This window comes from Salmo salar, chromosome 13 (genome assembly GCF_965601325.2).
Source record: "Salmo salar chromosome 13, fSalSal1, whole genome shotgun sequence".
Classification (NCBI taxonomy): Eukaryota; Metazoa; Chordata; class Actinopteri; order Salmoniformes; family Salmonidae; genus Salmo; species Salmo salar.
Genome location: NC_138303.1, coordinates 75,168,346 through 75,181,007, shown reverse-complemented (window position 1 = coordinate 75,181,007; position 12,662 = coordinate 75,168,346). Strand labels below are relative to the sequence as shown.

The window sequence follows — 12,662 nt, the reverse complement described above, 5'->3', positions numbered from 1 at the left end:
ACCAACTCCATATTAATACCCATGATTTTGGAATGAGATGTTCGACGAGCAGGTGTCCACATACTTTTGGTCACGTAGTGTATATGTAATGGGCAATTGATAGACATTAACAATCGAAGGCAAACAATTCAGACAATGAAATTATGAAACAATGATTGCACACAAATTGGCGGGAGAGGGCATTCTGGAGAGAGACGTGCATTGTGCATGTTAGCCACACTCCCCTTCTTCTTCTTGGACTGTGCCATCCCTGCGGCCTCCGCAATGGATAAGTTCACTGACACAGGTGCAAATTAGACAGGTGTCTCGTGTGGCATAAAAAAATATATATTTGCTACTGCTCGACAAAAGAAATCACTCGACCAACAGCCGACCAACCAAACAATCAACCAGTCGACTAAATTGGGTCAGCCCTAGGAAATATCTTTTTTTTTTTTTTTTTTTATGGAAAAACAAGTTAACGGCACTGCCCCTTTAACCAGGCAAACCTAAATAGTAGGCTGGTGACTGGTGGTTACGGGGAAGCAAGAGTGTCGCTTGCGCCATGTATAACCTATGTTTGGAACTGGAGCGGATCCTGCCTGTCCACACTCATTGTTTGCTTCGCCGCTGCGCACCAGCTGATGTAGACTGTGGAAGGCTGGGCAATATGACCTAAATATCATATCTTAATTTCTTTCAAACTGATGGGCAATTCACAATTTTATATATATATATATATATATATATATATATACTGCTCAAAAAAATAAAGGGAACACTTAAACAACACAATGTAACTCCAAGTCAATCACACTTCTGTGAAATCAAACTGTCCACTTAGGAAGCAACACTGATTGACAATAAATTTCACATGCTGTTGTGCAAATGGAATAGACAACAGGTGGAAATTATAGGCAATTAGCAAGACACCCCCAATAAAGGAGTGGTTCTGCAGGTGGTGACCACAGACCACTTCTCAGTTCCTATGCTTCCTGGCTGATGTTTTGGTCACTTTTGAATGGTGGCGGTGCTTTCACTCTAGTGGTAGCATGAGACGGAGTCTACAACCCACACAATTGGCTCAGGTAGTGCAGCTCATCCAGGATGGCACATGAATGCGAGCTGTGGCAAAAAGGTTTGCTGTGTCTGTCAGCGTAGTGTCCAGAGCATGAAGGCGCTACCAGGAGACAGGTCAGTACATCAGGAGACGTGGAGGAGGCCGTAGGAGGGCAACAATCCAGCAGCAGGACCGCTACCTCCGCCTTTGTGCAAGGAGGAGCAGCAGGAGCACTGCCAGAGCCCTGCAAAATGACCTCCAGCAGACCACAAATACGCATGTGTCTGGTCAAACGGTCAGAAACAGACTCCATGAGGGTGGTATGAGGGCCCAACGTCCACAGGTGGGGGTTGTGCTTACAGCCCAACACCGTGCAGGACGTTTGGCATTTGCCAGAGAACACAAAGATTTACAAATTCGCAACTGGCGCCCTGTGCTCTTCACAGATGAAAGCAGGTTCACACTGAGCACATGTGACAGACGTGACAGAGTCTGGAGACGCCGTGGAGAACGTTCTGCTGCCTGCAACATCCTCCAGCATGACCGGTTTGGCGGTGGGTCAGTCATGGTGTGGGGTGGCATTTCTTTGGGGGGGCCGCACAGCCCTCCATGTGCTCGCTAGAGGTAGCCTGACTGCCATTAGGTACCGAGATGAGATCCTCAGACCCCTTGTGAGACCATATGCTGGTGCGGTTGGCCCTGGGTTCCTCCTAATGCAAGACAATGCTAGACCTCATGTGGCTGGAGTGTGTCAGCAGTTCCTGCAAGAGGAAGGCATTGATGCTATGGACTGGCCCGCCCGTTCCCCAGACCTGAATCCAATTGAGCACATCTGGGACATCATGTCTCGCTCCATCCACCAACGCCACGTTGCACCACAGACTGTCCAGGAGTTGGCGGATGCTTTAGTCCAGGTCTGGGAGGAGATCCCTCAGGAGACCATCCGTCACCTCATCAGGAGCATGCCCAGGCGTTGTAGGGAGGTCATACAGGCACGTGGAGGCCACACACACTACTGAGCCTCATTTTGACTTGTTTTAAGGACATTACATCAAAGTTGGATCAGCCTGTAGTGTGGTTTTCCACTTTAAATTTTGAGTGTGACTCCAAATCCAGACCTCCATGGGTTGATAAATTGGATTTCCATTGATTATTTTTTGCGTGATTTTGTTGTCAGCACATTCAACTATGTAAAGAAAAAAGTATTTAATAAGATGATTTCATTCATTCAGATCTAGGATGTGTTATTTTAGTTTTCCCTTTATTTTTTTGAGCAGTATATATATGCTTTGTAAGTAGGAAAACCTGCAAAATCGGCAGTGTATCAAATACTTGTTCTCCCCACTGTATATATTTTATATTTGGTTATATATTTTATATTTGGTTATATATATATTTTATATTTGGTTATATATATCCAAAAGGCTCCTTAACAGCTTCTACCCCCAAGCCATAAGACTGCTGAACAATTAATCAAATGGCCACCCGGACTATTTGCTTTGACACAGCCCCCCCCCCTTTGTTTTTACATTGCTGCTGCTACTCACCGTTTATTATCTATGCATAGTCATTTACCTCAACTAATGTGTACCCCCGCACATTGACTTGGTACCGGTAACCCCTGTATATAGCCTCGTTATTTTATACTTTAGTTTATTTAGTAAATATTTCCTTAAGGGGTTGGGGTTGTAAGTAAGCATTTCACGGTAAGGTCTACACCTGTTGTATTTGTAGCATGTGACAAATAACATTTGATCACTACATACGATAGGTGGATTTTCTTGCTGTTCAATTGCCGTTTACCGCGGCCTGTCTGTAAGCCCCTAATCCACTTCCCCAGAGTCAGATGAACTCGTAAATATCCTTTTTTTATGTCCCTGCGTGCAGTTTGAAGGAAGTTGCTAACCAGCGCAATTGCTAACTAGCATAAGAACGACTAGAAGTCTAGCATGCTAGTAGATACCCACAGACTTCCAGTCATTGCCCTAACGCTAATTAGCATTGGCTCACTAAACTTTCTCTAACTTCCTTCATACTGTACAGAGACATAAAAATGGTATCCACAAGTTCATCTGACATTGAGGAAGTAGATAAAGGGTATTGGCAAAATCCCGAAGTATCCCTTTAATTGTAAGGTACTTCATTGTGACCCAGAAATGATTTTATAGAGATAAAACGGCTGCATTGGACCTTTTAAATTTTTTCGCTGACAACCATTGTGCTACGTTTTTGCCCATTGAAGACCATTCAAGAAGTTCAAAAACTACAAGGCTACTTTCCACACTACTTTCAGTGCGTATTCTACAGTAAAAATAGACATTTCATCACAGAGATAGACAATGAATCTCAACCGATTATGATATGGGGAAAATACAGTTTAGGCCTACGTTTGAAAATCCTTCCAAAGTTGGTGCAGCAACATTTCCATCAACATCCGTGTAGGTGCACACACGGTTCTCATTCATGTTGAATATAGGCCTAATGTTCATTAGACACATTTGTGTTGAAAATAACTGAATGTAAAAACAGCTTTCTTTTTCCTTGGCTATTACCCATACACAGCCAAAAACAGTCAAATATGAACCGGCATAGAAATTACTGGCAGGAATCTTAAAATACAGATGACCGTGTAATCACTTGTTGAGGAGTTTGCTGCTGTGATTAAAGTCAAGTCAAAGGCAGAGAGAACACAAATGCTTATTGTAAAGTACACTCAGCATGGAAGTTTTCTATAAGTAGCCTAAATAAAGAATGTGTCCATGAGGTAATTCTGTTTCCAAGGAATCAACCATGAAGCAGAAGCCCCTGAAGCAGAAGCCCCTTTCAATTAGGGATGCACGATATATCGGTGAGCATATCAGAATCAGACGATATTAGCCTAAAATGCAAACATCGGCCCGATGTCTAGTTTAACGCCATGGTGCAAAACCGATGTCAAAGCTGACGTGCATACCTATATAACTTAAGTAGATGGCGTAATGACGCCACGAAAAATACAGTGCTTCACAGAACAAAATCCGAAAAATACTAAGCGCACATTTCCAACAACAACAAGTTCAAGTCGAGCAGTCATTTGAAGAGTAAGAAAATTTCAGCGAGACAACTGAAAGGCAAAATCCATTAACGCCAAGATAATGGAATCCATTGCCCTTGACAATCAACCGTCCTCTGTCGTGGATGATGTTGGCTTTCGCCAACTGGTCGAGCCCCAGTACACACTATTTTTCAGATTTGCCCTACCAGTTACACAGTATTGTTGAAACGTACATCTGAGCTACTTGCTATGGAGCGTCACTGCTATTAGCTTCACGACAGACATTTGGACCAGCGATGTCAGCCTCATGAGCATGCGGAGTCTGACAGCACAGTGGGTCGACAAGGATTTCGTACTGATGAAAGCCGTATTACATGCTCAGGAATGTGCTGGTTCTCATACTGCTGCTGCCATTTCAATGGCATTTGAGAACATGTTTGAAACATGGTCACACTCCTAGCACCATTTGAACAACTGACTCGAGAAATAAGCTAATCAACTGCGTCTGCAGCAGACGTGATACCCTCTGTCATGGCATTGAAACACCTGCTCAACAAAACTGCCGACATAGACCATGGGGTTAAAACTTACAAAAGTACTCAAGGCTGTGAACAAGCGAGTCGGTGGCATTCTCTCTGAGCCTCTTTACTGTGTCACCACCATGCTCGATAGAAGGACCACTACTTCGAGTAGACAAGAAACAGGGTTTACGTGAAATGTTACATACACATCTGGACATACAGCTGGACATACACAGATGAATACGGACACAGTGACAGTACGCACCGAGGAAGAGAGGCCACGGACAGACAGAGCTGAAACTTCACTGCTTGACATGTATGATGAAATCGTGGTTGAGAATAAAGCGACTGAACAAATGAACAACGAAACAGCACAGCAAGTGAAAGAAATAGGTTGTGAATATGTTTTACTGGTAATGGGGACATACGTAAATGCCAACAAAATAACTTTTTGGTCAGTGTGGTGTGGAACCTTTATTTAACTAGGCAAGTCAGTTAAGAAAAAAATTATTGTTACAATGACGGACTACCCTGGGCCAAACCCGGACGACGCTGGGCCAATTGTGCGCTGCCCTATAGGACTCACAATCACGGCCGGATGTGGTACAGACTGGATTCGAACCAGGGACTGTAGTGACACCTCTTGCACTGAGATGCAGTGCCTTAGACCGCTGTGTCCATGTGTGTTGGTTAACTATTTAACTGTACTAGAATGCTTAAAAGGGCGCTAAAATGTTGGTTATCGGTATTGTTTGTTTTTTTGGCAAGGAAAATATCAGATATCGGTATCGCCCCAAAAAATTGTATTGGTGCATCCCAACTTTCAAAACAATTAGGCTGAGCCTATAGCGTCACAAGATAACACTGATTGACCAACCAGACAGACTTCAAACTAAGGCCAACTTGAGATCTACCCATACCATTCGCAAACTTTACTATAGAAAAGGTGCTTTGCTATTGCTGTCCATGACTCTTGTAGCTGTTATAGTAGGCCGAAGTTAGCAACTCGCTGATTCAACCATGAGGTTGATATGATATTATGTACTAAAAGAGACCAAGAGAGTGACTATGAACTGAAAACATCTCCTGGTGAGCAGGTGCTACTACATAACAATGATCAGTTGACTGTAAATGTAAACTATGGGCCTTATCCAATACTTATGAAGAGGAGGAATTTATTCAAGAAGTTACATTGTCCTAAATAGCGCGCCATCAAAAACATACTAGTGCCTGCTGCGGTCTACCTCTCATGTGAGTTCTCAAATTAATAAGTTTAGTTTCCCCCACTGAACTTGATGCTTCAGTCAGTGAATACTTTTGTCAACAAGTGTATCATGTACTGTGATCTGGAACTTAAATTCAACTGTTCGTGTCAGCTACAAAATTCCTCATTCAATTTCAATTTGTAAATAACCAAGTCAGTGGCTACCATCAGCCCAACTGAACCATGACCACGATTACACTAGGGTCAACATGTTTGCTAGCGAACTTCATCACCAAACACACTAGGTCAACGTGAGCATATTAGCATTCGATAGCTCGTTGATAACACAGTATCAAGAATGAATGTGTTGAAGTGGATAAGCTCCCCATCCTTATGACTAGCTATTAGCTGACTATCAATCAATGCTCGCATCTCTTTGGAAACTGATGACTTGCCAAGGTAGCAGGTGTTTGCTAGCTGGAAGGCAACATATGATTGGTATCCCCTCTATTGAACCCAGCTGCCTGAGGTGGAGTTACTCTTTGTAGCCAGCTTATTCTATCAATCATGTTACTAAAGCTACAAGATCATCAACACAACGTGGACCTGCTAATGTTAGCTAGCTAACGTTAACCAATATGGAATGATGCACTAACAAACAGTAGCGAAGCAGTAGGTAGCTAGTAGCCTCTGCCAAGTCCCCAACAACCGGATGTTCCGGTTTTCAGGGGAAATTAAAAGAGAGCCTGTGACGTGAGTTCCGCTTTTTGAAGTTTTGAAGGCAACACTCCATCCTAACTCCTCCACATTTACTGGATTGGTTGAACAGTACAGAAGAGAACCTCCCCCGACAGTTTTTTTTCTTCTTGTCAAGACCAGTATTTAGAGGGATCTAGTTTCAGGCGTGTATTTTACGCCTGCTACGTTAGCCAGCTATGTTTTCTAACGCTACTACTAGCAACGTGACTATGTTTTTACACGCTACTATCTATGTAGCTAACGTTAGCTAGGTAACTAGCAAACTAACGTTAGTTACCCAACTAACGTTATGACCTAACTAGTTAATCTAATCTAGCTTGCTGAAATAGCAAAGGTCCAGTTAGCAAGCAACACTGCCTTCTACTGAATTACATTAAAGGCAAGATGTTACTGTAGGTAGTTAGCTAAGTTTCATATCTATCCATGTTAGCCAGCTGCATTGAATAAACGTTAGCTAGATTGCTAGTTAACCTAACGTTACTGGAATGGAGTAAGGCTAGGGTTCTAGCTAGCTAACGTTAAGTTAACTGTGGCAAGGGAAAGTTAGCTAACAACTACACCAACATGGCCTAAGCAGTTACAGTAGCGAGTTAACGTTGAACTTAGTAATGTTATTAACGATTCATATTGTTAACTAGGCCTGATGTTACTCGTTACTGCTTGTCATCGTACTGTCAATATGTGGGTGCACGTTTTCCCACCAAAAAGAGGAAACATTATAGAACGTTGAATGGTCAGGTCATTACCAGCTAACGTTAGCTAGCTAGTTTGTGTGTGTGTGAGCCCATTAGACCATTACAATGGTAACGTTAGCACTGTGACTGGCTAGTATGGCTAGCTACAGTTAGAACGACAGTACAAACTTACCTTTGTCGCTGCCTGTCAGTCTCCCTATTCCAGAAAAATATCCTCATTTACAATCCCCAATGCCTTACGGCGAATTATTGAATACAGTCTCTTCTCCATGGAGCCCCCCCAGATTTCCCAACGTACAACCCTCACTCCTCTGAGTAGATGTCAATTCTGTTTCCAAATCAACAGCGCCTCTCCGTCAACTCGCCACCACCGTCAACAGCAGAAACTTATTCGATCTGACCATAGAGAAACCAACATTTCGATGTAGGCCATTAGCTGGTCGATACTTCCATTTCAGGGAGAGTATCGGTTTTTTTTAAACACGGAAAAAACTTGAAGACCCTGTTTTCTTGAAGAAAGCTTTTTTTGTAAATGTCACAAAATGGCGCGCGTTCCAAACCTGCGCAGCGTACCGGCCCGGCGGAAGACCATAGAAACTACAGTAAACCAATGTACTCAGTAAGCGCCGTTGTAGCACATCTACCAACCCCTTTCATTATAATAACCAATTTCTGTCTGGGCATAAGTGTCAATGTACATGTCATTACTCTGATCAGTGGATTTACTATTCCGGCAGGAAGGTACATACTTTGGGGAAAAACGAAAGTGTCTAACAAAATGGAGGCTGAAAAAGAACGTTACCATGACGACTGTCTATCAAACGAAGAAGTTCCCGTATGGACCAATGACGCAGAAAAAGACCGTGCAGTTGTCATAGAAACTGCCAATCAAAATGTTTGAAAGTGGGCGGGTCATAGGAGTGATTGTGGGAGCTAAACCAGATATACTCTTTTAGCTATTCTCTCTGGCTAAACTCCTTGACACGAGAAAGTGTTCGGTTGGGTCACCACCGAACGGGTGAAACAACACCTGGGACATTCATTACCTTACCACCAATGCTGAGTGTACATAAACTAGATTGGATGTCTGACCCTTCTTTTTACAGTCTATGGGGAGTCAGTCAACCGCTGCAGCCTGGTCTCATAGCATTTTGTATTATTCTGTACGTAAAGCCAAACACTATAAAGTATGATACAGTAAATGTATGTTTCGTCAGTAGCGGTGCGTGGTCAAAATCACCGGGAAAGCCAAGCCAGGAAAAAAAAGAAACCATATTACAACCTGTGTTGTGATAATTGCATTGTTTGCTCTATAATCCAGTTAGTTCATGTGCCTTGACATCGTGATATATAGGCCTAAAGCCGAGACAATAAGAAGAATAAAGAATAAATTCAACCACACATTTGTTTCATTACAAAACCGGAGATCAACATCTGTCCTGTGAAGTCCACAAAACATATTGCATGTAACAAACAGTTACAGTTGAAGTCGGAAGTTTACAAACACCGTAGAAAAATACATTTAAACTCAGTTTTTCACAATTCCTGACATTCAATCCTAGTAAAAATTCCCTGTCTTAGGTCAGTTAGGATCACCACTTTATTTTAAGAATGTGAAATTTCAGAATAATAGTACAGAGAATGATTTCTTTCAGCTTTTAATTTTTTCATCACATTCCCAGTGGGTCAGAAGTTTACATACACTAAATTAGTATTTGGTAGCATTGCCTTTAAATTGTTTAACTTGGGTCAAACGTTTTGTGTAGCCTTCCACAAGCTTCCCACAATAAGTTGGGTGAATTTTGGCCCATTCCTCCTGACAGAGCTGGTGTAACTGAGTCAGGTTTGTAGGCCTCCTTGCTCGCACATGCATTTTCAGTTCTGCCCACACATTTTCTATAGGTTTGAGGTCAGGGCTTTGTGATGGCCACTCCAATACCTTGACTTTGTTGTCCTTACGCCATTTTGCCACAACTTTGGAACTATGCTTGGGGTCATTGTCCATTTGGAACTCATTTGCGACCAAGCTTTAACTTCCTGACTGATGTCTTGAGATGTTGCTTCAATATATCCACAACATTTTCTTTCCTCATGATGCCATCTATTTTGTGAAGTGCACCAGTCCCTCCTGCAGCAAAGCACCCCCACCCCCGTGCTTCACGGTTGGGATGGTGTTCTTCGGCTTGCAAGCCTCCCCCTTTTTCCTCCAAACATAACGATGGTCATTATGGCCAAACAGTTCTATTTTTGTTTCATCAGACCAGAGGGCATTTCTCCAAAAAGTATGATCTTTGTCCCCATATGCAGTTGCAAACCGTAGTCTGGCTTTTTTTATGGCGGTTTTTGAGCAGTGGCTTCTTCCTTGCTGGGCGGCCTTTCAGGTTATGTCGATATAGGACTCGTTTTACTGTTGATATAGATACTTTTGTACCTGTTTCCTCCAGCATCTTCACAAGGTCCTTTGCTGTTGTTCTGGGATTGATTTGCACTTTTCGCACCAAAGTACGTTCATCTCTTGGAGACAGAATGTGGCTCCTTCCTCAGCGGTATGACGGCTGCGTGGTCCCATGGTGTTTATACTTGCGTACTATTGTTTGTACAGATGAATGTGGTACCTTCAGGTGTTTGGAAATGACTTGTGTCATGCACAACTAGATATCCTAACCGACTTGCCAAAACTATAGTTTGTTAACAAGAAATTTGTGGAGTGGTTGAAAAACGAGTTTCAATGACTCCAACCTAAGTGTATGTAAACTTCCGACCTCAACTGTACATGACCTACAGTATGCTCAAGCAAGGTAATGTTTCTGTCATTTTCAGACTACTACAACTATTGATTTAGAACCTTGGAGAATTACCACAAGTCGCAAAGAAAACAGGAGCTGCCTCCACTATTCCAGCACCATTTCAACTTCAACATCATCAAATCACCTATGCTTAGTCTAATACAATGACAACTAAAAGATACCAAAAACTATTTAGTCCAATCAACGTAAGTTAAATATTATGTGGCTGTCCATGTTACTGATTTCTGTGTGTGGTGTGTGTGCGTGCGTGCAATTAGAAAAAACATGTTGACTCACCCTACTTGTAGACAAACGCCAATGCCATCCTCTTTCATGTTGCCTAAACGGTCTATGACTCTATGTCATACAGTACACACTTTTCATTTTTGTTGTCCTAGGCTACCTGGTTAAAATGCTATTATTATTTATTTATTTTATCAGGGGAGGCCAAATGCTCGCTGGCTTCCCTTGCATTCAATGCTACAGGCGGCAACAATGTCATTTTTTTGGGCCAGACAGCATCAGATACCTACGCTACACATACTGAGACAGTGGGGCGCTGTTTCGTTCAATCGGATGCTTTCTCCAGAGAGATACAGTGCATTCGGAAGGTACTCAGACCTTTTGACTTTTTCCACATTTTGTTATGTTACAGCCTTATTCTAAAATGTAGAAAATTGTTTTTTCCCCCTCATCCATCTATACACAATTCCCCATAATGACAATGCAAAAACAGGTTTTAGATTTTTTGGTAAATAATAACAATAAAGAAAAATAGAAATCACATTTATATAACTATTCAGACCCTTTACTCAGTACTTTGTTGAAGCCCCTTTGCCAGCGATTACAGCTTCGATTCATCGTGGGTATGACGCTACAAGCTTGGCACACCTGTTTTTGGGGAGTTTCTCCCATTCTTCTCTGCAGATCCTCTAAAGCTCTGTCAGGTTGGATGGGGAGCGTCGCTGAACAGCTTTTTCAGGTCTCGATCGGGTTCAAGTCCGGGCTCTGGCTGGGCCACTCAAGGACATTCAGAGACTTGTCCCAAAGCCACTCCTGCGTTGTCTTGGCAATGTGCTTAGGGTCATTGACCTGTTGGAAGGAGAACCTTCATCTAAGTCTAAGGTCCTGAGCACTGCAGAGATGGTTGTCCTTCTGGAAGGTTCTCCCATCTCCACAGAGGAACTCTGTCAGAGTGACCATCGGGTTCTTGGTCACCACCCTGACCAAGGCCCTTCCCATCCGATTGCTCAGTTTGGCCCGGGCGGCCAGCTGTAGTAAGAGTCATGGTGGTTCCAAACTTATTACATTTAAGAATGATGGAGGCCCCTGTGTTCTTGGGGACCTTCAATGCTGCAGACATTTTTCGGTACCCTTCGCCAGATCTGTGCCTTGACACAATTCTGTTTCGGAGCTCTTGATAATTCCTTCGACCTCATGGCTTGGTTTTTGCTCTGACATGCACTGTCAACTGTGGGACCTTAGATAGACAGGTGTGTGCCTTTCCAAATCATGTCCAGTCAATTGAATTTACCACAGGTGGACTCCAATCAATGAATACTGAATACTTATGTAAATAAGGTATTTCTGTTTTTAATTTTTAATACATTTCCAAAAATGTCTAAAAGCCTGTTTTCGCTTTGTCTTTATGGGGTATTGTGTATAGATTGAGGAACATTTTTATTGAATCAAGTTTAGAATAAGGCTGTAATGTAACAAAATGTGGAAAAAGGGAAGGGGTCTGAATACTTTCCGAATGCACTGTTCATTCAGCCTTTTGTGAATATAAGGAAATTTACAATAGAGAAATGCAAGATAAATGATTTAGTATGTTTTTTCCCTTTTTTCTAGTTTTTTTTGTGGAAGCCTGCTTCCCTTGGCATCAATGAATATATGCCACTGCTATTCGTATGGTATGTTTTAATTTGTGGATGTTCATCACCCATTTTGTATGATATGTTACAAATTTGCAAATGTACAATATGTTACGAATTTGCAAAACGTAGCTTATGATATGTTACGAATTCCAGTTAGGTGGCTAACGTTAGCTAATGTTAGTTAGGCTAGGGGTTAGGGTTAAGGTTAGAGTTAAGTTTAGGAGTTAGGTTAAAGGGTTTAGGTTCGGGGAAGGGTTAGCTAACATGCTAAATAGTTGCAAAGTAGCTAAAAAGTGGTTTAAAAGTTGCTAATTAACTAAAATGCTGAAGTTGTCTGTGATGAGATTTGAACTTGCAACCTTTGGGTTGCTACATATCCATGTTATATTCCCGACCAAATACCTTACATTTTCATTTTTGTCTTCAGTAACCATCCCAAACTTAACGTACACTATATTTACAAAAGTATTGTGACGACCCTGGGTTTATAAGCGCGGAAATCGACTCTGCCGCTTGAGCATGCTTTTGCGGCACAGTCGATAGCGCGCCGGACTTCAGGCTTGAAGGTCGAGTGTTCGAGACCTGCTCCCTGCTGTTTCATTACAGTATGTAGATACCCCTTCAAAATAGTGGATTCAGCTATTTCAGCCACACCCGTTGCAGACAGTTGTATAAAATCAAGCACACAGCCATGCAATCTCCATTGACAAATATTGGCAGTAGAATGGCCTTACTGAAGAGCTCAGT

The 12,662-nt window shown here is 42.3% G+C and overlaps 1 protein-coding gene across 4 annotated transcripts in view; it reads right to left on the bottom strand.

Annotated features, from left to right (window-relative positions):
- The window catches only part of dyrk1aa (dual-specificity tyrosine-(Y)-phosphorylation regulated kinase 1A, a), a 59,850-nt gene extending 51,204 nt beyond the window's left edge, over window positions 1-8,646 (bottom strand). For all 4 annotated transcript variants that reach the window (XM_014137264.3, XM_014137267.3, XM_014137268.3 and 1 more), the window contains exon 1: window positions 7,425-8,646. The gene's annotated coding sequence lies outside the window, so the exon portion shown is untranslated. The remainder of the gene's footprint in view (window positions 1-7,424) is intronic.
- Between the last annotated feature and the right edge of the window lie 4,016 nt (window positions 8,647-12,662).